The sequence below is a fragment of the Arvicanthis niloticus genome, chromosome 7 (genome assembly GCF_011762505.2).
Source record: "Arvicanthis niloticus isolate mArvNil1 chromosome 7, mArvNil1.pat.X, whole genome shotgun sequence".
NCBI classification, from domain to species: Eukaryota; Metazoa; Chordata; class Mammalia; order Rodentia; family Muridae; genus Arvicanthis; species Arvicanthis niloticus.
The window spans coordinates 65,922,226-65,936,516 of record NC_047664.1 but is presented as its reverse complement, the minus strand read 5'-3'; positions in this window follow the sequence as shown (position 1 = coordinate 65,936,516).

The window sequence follows — 14,291 nt, the reverse complement described above, 5'->3', positions numbered from 1 at the left end:
AGCCAGTAGCCAGTGGCTGCCCCAAGGCCTTTGAAGTTTTATTTGCTGCATTTTTTTTTTAAATGTCACATAGGGCAGTAAACTATACCCGGAGGCTGCTGTGCTTTGCTCTCCAGACAAGGCATTCATACTAATGTTGTCACAGCAGGTTAATGTTAAGGATCAAAGTGCAAGGGGTGAGAGGCGGAGCCCTGACCTTGCAGCCCTCAGCTCTGGACCCCTATGCACATGTTTTTTAGGAACCTCAGCTGCCATGACACATGTCTCTCTGGAGCCAACTCACACTTTTAGGTGACTAGGTCTGGCTTTGGCATGTCTGAGATCTTACTATGGTGACGGTGAAGAAGAGGCAGTCAAAGGGAGTGCACATTATCTTCCCAACAGAGGTGCCTGGTCCACGCAGCATCCGGATGGAGGTGGCCGTGACCTGCTCAGGAGCTGTTTGCTTTTGTGCTCTCAAGCGGTCATTTCTAAGCACCTGCTCATGGATCAGCTACCTTGGAATGGAGGTACCAGAAGCTGTTCAGGGGTCCTGATTTCACAGGCCTTGGGTTGAGCCCACCCTCTGTGGGGAGGCATTCAGCCAAGGCTGATGGACTCTCTAGGATGTTGCCTGACTGTCTACATCTAGAAGGGATTTGAGTGAGGATTGGGCACCCGCCATTTGTTACTTATTGTGCTTGGCCACCCAGAAGGGTTACCTGATGGGAACTTATGGAACCAAAACCCATCAGACCTTGAGGGAAAAAGAAAAGCAGAACCTGTATTTTAATCAGCTCTGCAGAGAATTCGCATGTTCCTTATACCTGCCTTAGGGTTACTATTGATATGAGAAAATACCATGACCAAAGCAAAAGGAGGAAAGGGCTTATATGGCTTACTCTTCTGAGCACTATTCATCATTGAAGGAAGTCAAGATAGGAACTCAAACAGGGCAGGATCTTGGTGACAGGAACTGATACAGAGGAGACAGAGGGGTGCTGCTTACTGGCTTGCTCATCGTGATTTATTCAGCCTGCTTTGTTATAAAACCCAGGACCTCTAGCCCGTAATGAGCCGAGTCCTACCCCATCAATCACTAAGTAAGAAAATCTCCTACAGCTGGATCCTAAGGAGCCCTTTTCTCAGTTGAGGCTCCCTCCTTTCAGGTGACTCTAGCTTGTGCCAAGTTGATTTAAAACTAGCCGGGACAGTACTGAGGTAGCTCTGATCTCTGTTGCATCACTTAAGATCCATCACTTATCTGTTGCCTTGTTGGAGAAGGCTGCACAGGCCTCAGTGGGTCTGTGGACTGACGAGTTTGCTGACTCTACAGCCTACAGGTCTAGTTCTGGTAACAAGGCTGGGTTTCTGCTTTTACTACTTGAATTTGGACATTTGTATAGATCAAAGTACATGAACGATCCCCCTAAAGACACTTGTTGGATCAGCTTCCTCCTGTACTAAATGTTATCACCTACATCGGATTAGAATGACTCCTTTATTATCTTACTCTGGGAGAATAGGAACCTGAAATGGCCTCCAGCAAGGAATCTATTTCTTAGCCTCTCCAGTTTCTAGAAGCCATCTGCACTGCTTGGCTTGCAGTCTCTTCCACCCTCTCCAAAGCCACCATAGTAACATCATTTATCACACTTATAAGTCATCTGTCACATACCTCCTCCTTCTACATAGATGCCAACAACCCCCAGGATTATGCTGGGCCCCCAGCAAACAGGACAGTCTTCCCATCTCCTGATTTTTTTTCTCCTCCTTATTTTTTTAAGACAGAGTCTCATGTAGCTCAGGCTAGCCTGGAACTCAGTATGTACCTGAAAATGACCTTGACTTTCTGATCATCCTGTCTCCACCGCCCTAGTGCTGGGATAATGGATGTCTGCCACGGTGCCTGACTTTATGAGGCACTGGGAATGGAACCTAGGGTTTCTTGTATGATAGGCAAGGAAGTTCGCTGTCATCTGAGCTATACCCCCAAACCCTCTCCCCACCATGATCACAACTAGGGCCGCCAACCCCTCTCAACCCATGAGATTACCATTCGAACTTGGTCATCTTTGAGGAACTATAATTCTGCTTACCAGTGGTTCCCAGTTTAAATGAGAGCAGCTAGTCTTGTGAGCCACACATATGCACCCATCTTCCTGTTTGTTTGGTTGAACCAGTGCAAGGGTTCTAGAATTTCCACAGTATCAAAAGGATCTATCCCTCTCTGGACTGTAGTAGCAGGTCTTCTGACTAGTAGGGTCATCGGCCATCGAGTCTTCATTGATGAGAGATGTCTCAGTGGTTAAGAGCTGCTCTTCCAGAGGTCCTGAGTTCAATTCCCAGCAACCACATGCTGGCTTCACAACCATCTGTAATGGGATCCATGGGACCCAATGCCCTCTACTGGTGTGTCTGAGACAGCAAGTGTACTCATATACATAAAATAAATAAATCTTTAAAAAAAAAAAAAAAGAAGAAGAAGAAGTTGCCTGTTTGTTCTAGCATCCTACCTCCAGGATAATGGTTTGAGGACTGCTGGCCCAGTGGGAAGAGGTTCAGTTTCAAAACCAGGCATACCAAGGTTTGGAAACTGTTCTGTTATTGAGAAACGAAAGACTCTGGATCTGTTTTCTCTCTAAAAGGTCCTTGTGAAGATGAAATGATTCAAAATTGAGCACGGTGGCTCGTGCCAGCTGTAGGAGTTATAACTGGTTCTTCCTCCCAGCCCCCTGCTCCCAAAAATAAGACTCATACTCAAAGAATTTCTACAGATACCTTGGTTATATAGCTAGGCTTTTCTCTGACTAGCTTATAATCTACAATAACCCATTTATTCTAATCTTCATTCTGCCACATGGCTGGTTACCTGTGCTCAGGTCCTATGCATTTGTCTCTTCACATCTTCCTGGGTAAACCTCCCACCTGGCACTATCCTCTAATCCTTTTTGTCTCCTGGTTGTCTCGCCTCCTGTTTCCTGCCTAAGCCATAGGACATCAGATTTATTATTGACAGGTGCCATATCCATACAGACAAAAGCTATTCTCTCTATATGCAACAGCTCCAGCACACTGATCTATGTGTGGCTGATTACTGTCTAGGTGCTGTGGTCCTGGGAATGTCATGTGACTGGGTGGATGGTCATGCAGTGGCAGAAAAATCCCCTCTGTGGGTTCATTTGCACCCCATCAAATTCATGTATTTAAGTCCTAGCTCTACTGACTCCTCTACACCTGCACCAGCCCTTCCTGGAGAAGGTTGGAGTGTGTGACCAGGTCACATGTACAGTGGGAGGAGGATCATATTGGCGTTCATCTAAATTACAGCTATGCAGCTCGTTGGCACCAGCCACAGGCACTGCTTTCCTTAAAGTTCTGATTGATTATGTAAGTCAAACTGCCCCTCCTTAAGGTAACACCTTACACCTTTAAAGTGTTCAGTACCAGAAGCTTAGAGAAAGGGGGTGGGGAGGTAGGGTGGCAGCTGCTGTGTCTTGAAGGCCTAATGGAGACCAGAGACCAAATTCTAACTGCTCCATTCCTGCCTGCTATACAGGGTGGAGTATAGGAAGATATCATACTATGCTTTTATTATATACCATAAATACTGTAATGTATCATGTCATAGTCCATCACGGCCTCACTTGACTCTGCGAGGGGACACTATTCTCCCCATTCTATACAGGAGGCAACAAAGACTCAAAGAGTGATAGAAACAGAGCTAGAACCCATCTCTTGTATTCCTCAGGACCTAATCCCTCTGGCTGCAGCAGATGGATATTGTTTCCACTCTGATCCGGTCAGCCCATGAGCAACTAAGAGCAGTTGGAGAGAACACAGTTTGGGGGTTCACATTTCTCCCGAAAAATGTGTTGAGATCCAAATCCAATCCAAGAGCTGACACCTGACACCACCCTGACATGAATAGGGTTTGCTCTGTTGGTCTCTTAGCAAAGTGGAGCTCTCAGACCACACTGGGCAACCAGGTTGAGCTTGTAGATGACGGGGTCTAGGCAAAGCCCATCCAGTGCAGGCTCATCTGTTCTGTCAACTGCACCGTTGTAATGGGAGAGACTCACGGACCTGCATAGTTTCATTTCGTGGGATTGGCAGGCAAATGGGCTCCTAGTACATAGAGTAATTTGACTCACAGCTTCAATGGAAAGGGGACAGGACATTTACATTGACCAGAATGCAGTCAAATGGTCAAAATTCAAGAATGGACCTCACTATGATCATAAAGATTCACATTCTTTGACTCAAAATTATAGACACTTGCAAACTTTGCCCCAGTTTTGTGACTTCCCGTACCCAAGTCCTTTGCAATGTGACTCTGTAACTCAACAAAAGTGGAGACTGGTTCCTCATTTCCCTGATTTTGGCTGGACTGTGACTCTCTTTAGTCCATAAAATGATGGAAGTTTTGTTTTTTTAAAGATATACTTATTTATTTTATGTATATGAGTACACCGTAGCTGTCTTCAGACACACCAGAAGAGGGCATCGGATTCCATTACAGATGGTTGTGAGCCACCATGTGGTTGCTGGGAATTGAACTCAGGACCTCTGGAAAAGCAGTTAGTGCTCTTAAGCACTGAGCCCTCTCTCCAGCCCCTGGTATGCAAGTTTTTAGCGTAACATTTTTATTGATTCTCTGGGACTCACATCATGCACCCCAATCACACTCACTTCCCAGGCTTTCCATGTTCTCTCCCCCTATCCTTGTGACCTTTCTCTGAAAAGAGTAAAACAAACAAACAAAGACCAAAGTTCTGTTTGTATTGTCTATATACTCATTGGGTCATGGTCAAACACTCAGTGGCCTGCTCCTTACTTAGTGCTGAGTCGGTCCCTTCCTGAGCCACTGCAGAAGCCACCAGTTGTGGAGAGTGACACTGAAGCGTCTTCATCACACTGTTAGGAGTTCTCTTCAATGCCTTCCTGTCTAGACTGTTACTTTGAAGGGCTAGTGTGGAGGAGGGGTGGTTAGGGGCTGTCACAGGAGCTTTCCATGTCCCTCTCTCTCAACTGTGTATCTACATTGGTATCACAGCCAAAGTAGCTTCTTGCTCTTCCTGGCCAGTGGAAGAACTGATCGTGAGCCTTTATATATTTCTGCATGATAGCACAGATCATGATCACAACTCCCGGCTGCAGTAGAACTATTGACCAAGACAAAGCCCTTGAACATGGCCCAGACCATGAACATCAACATGGCCTTGGGTAGCAGCACAAGCCAACTAAATCAGTATTGTCCCTGGGGACAGTGTGGCTCATAGACATCAACATGGCTTCAGGCTACAGCATGGACCCAGACATCACCATGGCCTTAGGTGGCAGCACAGGCTACGTCATTATGGCTCCCCAGTAGCAGTACAGCCTGAGGATGTGAATGTGGCTTCAGGGAGCAGGACAGACTGTGGATTTCTGCCTGGCCTTTAGTGGTAATTTGGATCATGGACATCAACATAAAACCTAGCTGCAGCAGGACCCCAGACTTAGACACAACACTCAGCAGTAACACAACCCAGACATCTCTGTGGCCTCACGTGACAGCACAGGCTACTCACATCAGTATGGCCCCAATGGCAGCAGGGCCTACAGACATCAACGTGGCTTCAGGCTGCAGCACAGATGCCAAACATTCATATGCTCCCCAGTGGTAACATGGACCACAGACAGCAATTCAGCCTGGGTGGTAGCTGGTGGCATGCAAATTTTATGGCTTTCATACTTCTGTTTGCTCTCTGGGAATGGGAGTAGGGCACATTACATAGCTTATCTAGACAAGGACGGAAAAAGATGTAAGACTATGTACTTGATATACTAAACCTATTTATTTGTGAATGGAAAGGGGAGACAGATAAAGAAGACAGACATGAGCTGGCATGAACTGGGCTGGCCTTCCTTTTATTCTTTTTCTTTCTTTGTTTGAGGTGTTTTGTTTTGTTTTATATCTAGACTAGCTTCGAACACATCAATCCTCCTGCTTCATCGTCCCAAGTGCTGAGATCACAGGTACATGCCACCACTCCCAGGCAAAAAAAGAACCTCTTATGACTTAGAACTTTGATTTGGAGATCATGTGGGTGCTTGTGCAATTATGTGATTGAAATGGGGGGAGTGGATATGAGTGTATCATATGTATGCATGTGTGTGGACACTGGAAATCATCTCAGGCCTTCCTTTTTAGATACCATCCACCTTGTTTCTTGAGACAGAGTCTCTTCACTGGGACTGGAGACTACAAGTGTATGCGACTATGCCTACCTCTGGTTCTGGTTTTAAATAGCATTTCTTCTCTCACATTTCATAACTAATGATATGGGGGAATACATTCATTTAGGCACCAAAATATCAAAATATCAAGTTCCCAGATCCAGCTTTGCCAAGCGAGCTTGCCTGCATCACCTCCCTCCTTGAGTCTTGCTTGCTCTATTCGTAGAGTCCCATGTTGACGTCTCATGGCACGTATGTGGGAAAACACAAAGTCTTTATGAGTAGTAACATTATTCATCACACACAAGGGATTGTGAACATCGGCAGCCAGAAAACTGTCATTCCCATAATCAGAAATCCCTCAGCAGAACAAGTGGTAGATTTTTTGATAGGTAAGTTTGTTAATAGGTTGGTTGGTAGGTAGGTTGACTGGCTGGTTGGTAGGTGGACTGGCTGGCTAGCTGGTTGGGTAATTGGTTGGTTGGTTGGTTGGTTGGTTGGTTGGTTGGTTGCTTAGTAGATAGGTTGACTGGTTGATTGGCTGTCTGGGTAGTTGGTTGGTTGTTTTTCCCACACTGAGCCTCTCAGAGCCGAGTGACATAACAGACTGGACTGACAAAGTGGTCAGTTCAGCTGATGTGAGAGCCAGGTGCAGCTAGGCCACCCACACACACCGGGCAGCAAGCAGCAGTGGGTGGTCTTCAAAAGCAGTTGGCATTTTTCAGCTTTACAGAAAAGAAGTGGGTGGATCCATGTGTTGGGATGATATCATGGGAGTCAGGCTGGCCTTCTCCCCCATAAAGCCTGTCTCCTTCCTTTACAGCCAAGCCAATCACAGACCAGCTAAACACCAGGTGGTCTTTCTTCCTGGTCATTTTTAATTGACTGATGAAAATTAATTTTTGTCTCTTACCTAGTACCATCCATTCCTAAGACTTAGGAGTCTACATCACCATGACTGTAGTCTGTGGTTTTGGAATAACTGAGTCGTGACTCTCCAGTTCCTGTAATCAGCCCCTGCTCCCTTGGGTTGCTAACGCCATGTTCCTGCTTGGCTACCCTTATCTCTTCCCACACCAAGCCAAGCTGTCCATTTTAAAAACAGTTGCTTCATCATACAGACCCCAGTGTTCTCTGAGGAGTTTGACGAATGTATTGCCTTAAACCCAACTGAGGACAGAAAAAAAAAAAAAAAAAAAAAAAAAAAAAAAAAAAAGCCTAACCAGAAAAATAAAAGAAACACTTGAAGTCTAGCTAGTAGCCAGTCTCAGTCAGAGCGCTGTAACAATTGCAGCACAGAGCACAGTGCACAGACAATATTTAGATCCTTGCCATGGCTCAGCCTGATGTCACTGGGCCATTCATCATGTATTGTGATCTCATGGCCTCACAAAGGGCTGTGGGGAGGCGAGGTCCTCAAGTGCCCAGCCATCGCCTTGCTGTTGACAAAAACATCCTTTTATGATACTCAGAATTGTGAGAAACGTGATGGAGAAGCTTAATTTTGAGAAGTTTAGACAAAAGCACTTTGGATGCCGAGTGCCGGTCTAATGAAGGAATCTGCAGTGAGTTTTTTAGTGATCCCTTTCCAAAGTTTTTGAAAAGCGAAGCAAAATTGAATCCAACAGATAGATCCCTTGTCCTTGGTTGGTGATGAGACACATATTTATCTGGTGTCTACTGAAGGCTCAACACTGTACTTGCTTGAGCCTGGATGCTGGTGGGAGTCCAGTCAATCAAGTGCTTGCTACACAAGTCTGCAGCTTGACCCGCAGCACTCAGAAACTAGGCACAAAGACCCCTATAACCCCAGTGCTGGGGAAATGGAGACAAAGCTATCTGAGGCTTGCTGAGCAGACAGCCCACCCGTACTTGGAGTGTTCAGGCTTCCAGAAAGAAAGCCTGACTAGAAAATCAAGCTGGCTGGCACCTGAAGAGTGACACTCCAGGTTGACCTCTGGCCTTCACGTGCATGTTCAGACACCAGCATTTATACCTGACACTCATGAACCTGAACTCGTGTGCACACACACACATATGCACAAAACAACAACGACAAAAACAAAAAACTAATTCTGGCCCCTTTCCGTTAGCAAGCAGGGAGGTCATTGGGGATGACCACCCCCACTCCTTACTCTCCCATCTCTGCCAATCAACTTTGGCCCTCACTTCCAACATCACTGGTAACACATCAGCTTTAAGGAAAGGAAGGACCATAGCTGCCTTTCTTAGAACTTGGGAGCCCTCTGAAAGGAGAATAGAACCCAATAGAACCCCAGCTGCCACCAAGTCAAGTGTCATGAAGAAGCGAGGGTAGCTGGGCTTTGCAGAGGCCCATTAAGGCACAATGTGGGTGCTTTATAGAGTCTCCCCCAACTTTATTCTTTTTAATCTAGTCTGTTACATGATTTTTGGTCAGAGGAATGGGGACTGAGTCATACCTCTGGCCCTGGGTAGAAAGAGAGATTCTGAATTGCTCAAAAAATTTGAGGACATACTATTGATTGCCCTCTTACTTAAGCGTTAACTAAATGAGCTGTCAATCACCTGGTCAGGCAACCACCCCTCAGGAAAGTTGCCCATTGCAGAAACCTGACATCAGCTTCTGGCTTCCACATGTATGCACACACACACACACATGTGTGAATATGCATTCACATACCAATGTGCACCATATTTACACACACACCATACACACACATATATATTTGCATACACATACATGAATATGCATTCACACATCAATGTACACCGTACTCACACACATGGATTTGCATATACACACATGGATAAATATGCATCCATTCATGAACATAAACCATACACACATAAAACTAAAAAGAAAGAAAAGAATCTTCAATAAAATTGTCCTGGAGTGTCCTTCGAAGTCATGTAAAATTTCTTTCATCTTGGAGATCTGCAAAAAGGTGAAGGGCAGAGGTGGGGATGAGGACTGGAGAGATGGCTCAGTGGTTAAAAGCACTTGCTGCTCTCTCAGAGAACTTGGCTTTCATTCCCAGCAACCACATGGTGGTTCACAACCAATCATTACTCCAGTTTCAAGTGATCCGATGCCCTTGGCACAAACACACTGCACACACACAGGAAAAGCATTCACACACATAAAATAAGTAGATCTCCAGAAGGAATCCTGAGTTCTCCAGTAACAATCCCTTCCAAAGATAAGCACACTCACTATTCAAGCCATTTAGAAGAAGCACAAAAATAGTCATTAGAAATCATTTAGATATCTAGTAGAGATACAATTCAAATGTCTGTATCCTCTGCCCAGTGCTGAAGCTGTTTTGTGTGTCTGTAACTTGTGTCTGCGTGTCTATTGCATGCAAAACAGAAAACTGCAAATAGCATAGAATAAGAAAAAGAGAGTAAGTTTGGAGTTTATTATCCACTGCAGGCAAGTTTCTTCCTTCCTTTCTTTCTTTCTTTCTTTCTTTCTTTCTTTCTTTCTTTCTTTCTCTCTCTCTCTTTCTCTCTCTTCTTCTTTCTTTCTTTCTTTCTTTCTTTCTTTCTTTCTTTCTTTCCTTCTTTCTTCATTTGTTTTCTCCTAAGACCAAATGGGCAAGAGCGAGACAGCCAATGGAAAAGTGACCTGGGTTCTCAGAAAGCCTGGTGGGCCCAGGACAGAGCCGACCTTTTAGAAAAGCTCACCACATGGCAGCTCCTGCTTCCATCAGACAAGAAGAGGCTCTCAAGGCTATTTCTGATTTGTTTGCAGAGCTTCAAGGGAAAGGCAAGACCTTTAAAGCCTTCCATTAATAAAAGGGAGGAGCCCACAGAGGTCACGGACCCTCTGGTGCTACTACCAGGAGTTGCAGAAATGAAAAACAAAAACATCAATGTCCAATAAAGATTATGCAATCTGTTCTGTGGCCTCTAGAGAGAAGGAAGGCAGCCTTGGAACATGGTTTCTAAAGGAATCTAGAGATGCCTACCTCCAGAGTTCATCTCCAAACTGCCTGAGTCAGGGTCCCACTGTAGTGCCTAGGCTGCCCTTGAACTACTGGACTCCTACATACAAGAGCATCTCGTCAGCTCACAGCCCGTGGCTCCCAAAGGCAGTTTTAGCTTAGTCACCTAACTCCCCATCCTGGGCTCTCTGAGGGAGCTCATGTTTATGCAGACTCCACCTCCCAGTATTCCAGATCCCATTTGAGATTCCATGTATCCCTTCCTTTCAAACTCCACGAGAGGTTTGGTGCCAGGATAACGTGGGAAGGAGCTTCAGAAAGAAATTCGATTTAGGTTTAGTTGCTCTGACCGGGAAACCCTTCAGTCATCTGGAAAAGAACTGACCACTTTGTCTAAGAGCTGGAAAGCTCCCAGAGACACTTCACACCGACCGCACAGCCTTGTATATGTACGTGTACATGCATGCATGTGCTTGCGTTTTCAAGGAATGTTCTGCTCTGCAGCAACCCATGAACCTCACCAACTGGTGAGGTGGCATCTGAGGATGCCAATCCTGTCATACCCAGAGCCTCAAAACATCACTTTAAGAGAGGTGACGCTTCATTCCCAATCCACAGGACAGCTCGTTTGGCAGGAAGAGAGTAAAACTCAGTAAATTGGCAGAAGCCTGAGGAAGGGGTGGTAGAGAAGGCTTCCTTGTTTGTTTCCTGGGGCTGTGCCCTTCAGAGAGTAGTAATTAGGGGACAGGGTGGGGCCTTCTGGGCTGAAATGATAGGACAGGTACTGTCCTAATTATGGGAGTTTATTGAGATGATGCTTGGGGTGTGGTTATTACCATCTGTTACAGTTCACGAACTGGACTCATAAATGGTAGGCTCGAAGGGAAGTGAGGATATTACAGACTGCCCTGAAGCCTCAAAGATCCAAAATGGTCAGGTTAAATACAGAGATGGCTTTAGTGTTTATCTGCTTGGGAGACAATGACACCTTTGGACGTGTGGCCCTCTGTGGTCCATCCAGTGAGCACTGAGTTTCTGGATGTAACACATACCATACTGGGTGGTTGTCTGCATATTAAGTTGTCTGCCCTGTTGAGCTGCTAATGAGCGGAAAGGTGCAGGGACCTCTGAGATGGATGGCAAAGACAAGTCCTGGAATCAAGAAAGACAGAAAGGTTTCTCTTCAGGGGTTCAAGTCACCAAGACCCTAGGTAGTGACAGTCTACCCAGGACAAAGGACAAGAGTGGCAACTCCCTTGTAGTGTGGCTCACCTGCTGCTTCAGGTTTGGCTGTGGTTCAGATTCTGAACCACTGGGGAATCTCGTTTAACTGTAAGTTATAATACAGTGGCTTTAGCCAGCTTCCAGGTAATGCACCAGACCTATGGAAAAACTACCGGAGAGTCAGTCTGAGAGGCCAGGTGCCTGATGACCTTCTGAAGAGCTCAGCTTCCTCTAGCCTCAGTCTCCTTGTCCATACCATGGGTCTCTGACTTTATGACTATAGACTCATCTGTATTTATTTTTGAGTGATTTATACTTGTTGACTAAACGGTATCTTTTGAGTCAGAATTCCTAGACTAATCAAACTTTTTCTTGTATCTCACCTGCATTTATTTCATCTAACTAAGGTGTTTTTAAAGCTCAAAATCATTTTCTCTTCCTCAGGTTGTCCTACTACTAGCTCAGGGACAACTTCTGTAGCAGAAGTTCTTATGTGAGGGATGCGAGCTGTTTAAAATACTAAAGTTCTTTGGCTAGCAACTCGGAAACTGTTGTTACTGTCCCATCTTGAAGGCTAACGGATAAACTAAGCTATGAGAAGCCCAGGAGCCGAGGCAAGGCCTGTGTGTGTTGATTTATAAATAGGGGACAGGAAAAGCTCATCGCTCAGCCTTACTGCTCAAATTAGCTTTCAGGTCACACAGCCTGACATTCATCTCAGAATTTCAAAATTTATACTAGCAATCAAACGTGTTACATGCAGGTGCTTCCTGACTAGCCATGCACACATCAGTTGCACTTTTTGTTTTTTTATAGCAGCTCAGCAAAAGCCCCCAGCAGTTGGACATGAATGAGTTTTTTCGAGAGTATCCAAGACTTAGGCAAACTTTAACAAACCTCCCGTGGGAATGTGATAAATAAAGTGCAAGCTGAATTGAGGACAAGGGACTTGGTTCCCCACCCTCTCCCCCGCAACCTTTGGTAGTAATGAGGGTGCAGCCTGGAGCTTCCCGCTCACCATGCAAGTGACCCACCAGCTGAGATAACCTCTCCCCAAATCAAGGAAAATGGACATTTAGACAAAAGACGTATATAGAACCCAGACAGATTTGAAAGGAAGAACTTCTCTGTGACACAGTACGTAGTTGAAATGTGAAGATACAAAGCAAAGACACCATACAAAAAGTTTTAAGGGAGGTATGGTTGACAATCACACTCCAGTGGATGACCCTGTGACTATATGGGCAACACAAACCTGACTCAGTCACTCCTTTTTTTTTTTTTTTTTTTTTTTTTTTTTGAAAAGGGAAAGGACATGAAGTTAGGAGAGAAGGGGGGTATTAAAAAAATGACCAGAATACATTACATGAAATTCTCAAATAATTAATACATTTTTTTAAATTAAGGAAAGAAAAATCGATCTGGAATGGGTGGTAAAAATTGAGTTCTGAAAACGGTGGGGGAGGGGAGACACAGGAGACATTTGTGTGACTATAAGCTGGAGAGATGGCTCAGTCAGTAAAGCCCTTGCCTTGCAAGTAGAAGGACCTGACCCCTCACCCATGCAGGCACAAAACTTGTTTTTTAAAAAAAGTAATACCAAATATGCATGCACCAAACACTGAGGATTCCAATTGCATAAAATAAACACACACACACACAGTCAGACAAATCCTGATACAATAATAATGGAGGATTTCACTTTTAACCTTTAGTGTGTGTGTGTGTGTGTGTGTGTGTGTGTGTGTGTGTGTGTGTGTGTTGGAGTATACATGTACCATAGCACACATGTGAAGGTCAGAGGGGAACTTTTGGAAGTCATTTCTCTCCTACTAAATGGGTTCTATCAGGCTTGGTGGCAGGCACCTTTACCTACTGAGCTATCTTCCCAGCCCATAGTAAAGGATTTTAGCACCTCACTCTCATCTTTACTAAACCAACAAATAAATCTTAGACTTAAGCTACCCCATAGATCAAACGAACTTAACACATCCACTGAATATTCCGTCCAACAGAAACACAGTGGACACTCTTCTCAGCAGCCCATGCAACCTTCTCTAAATTAAATTACATTCTAGGCCACAAAGCACATCTCTCCAAATACAAAAGAATCAAAACATCTCTCGTATCTTATCAGATTATAGAGCAATAAACTAGAAATAACAGCAATGAAAGCTATAGAAACCATACAAACACATGGATGCTGAACCCTCTTGAGTGACAAGTGACTCACTGGAGACTTAAAAGGTTTTTAAGTAAATTAAAATGGAAGCGTAACTAACAGAACCTTTCAAGGCAGCAGTAAGGGGAAGATTTAAATCTGTGGGTGCTTATAGAAAACAGTCCAAAAGACCGCAAATAAATAACTCAGTCATGCACCTCACAGTCCTAGGAGAAATCCAAACCCAAGGCAATGTGTGGCAAGAAATAGTAAAGATCAAAGTCAAAAATGAATAAAATGGAGACTGAAAAAAAAAAAAGTAACACATTAAGCCTATCAGAATTGATTCTTTGAAGAATAGACCAGAGTGCCACTCTCACTCAAAAAAATGCCCAAGTCTTTGTTAGAACAGTAAGGCAAGAAGAAGGATACAAGTGGGGAAAAGAAATCAAATTATTTTACCTGTAGAAGATATGATTAAAAAACCCTAACAACTCTACCACAAAACTGGTTGGGTTTTTTTTTTTTTTTCAATTTTTTTTCAACCTTTATTTTTATTTTAGGTGTATGGGTACATCTGCATGTATGTCTGTGCACCTTTGTGCCCTAGATATGTGCAGTGGTGGCAAAGGCAAGAGAAGACATTGGAACCCCCTGGGACTGGAATCACAGACTATTGTGAGACACCAGGAATTGGGCTCTCCTCTGGAAGAGCAGCCAGCGCTCTGAACTGCTGAGCCATCTCTCCAGCCCTGACAAAATTCTTACACCCGATA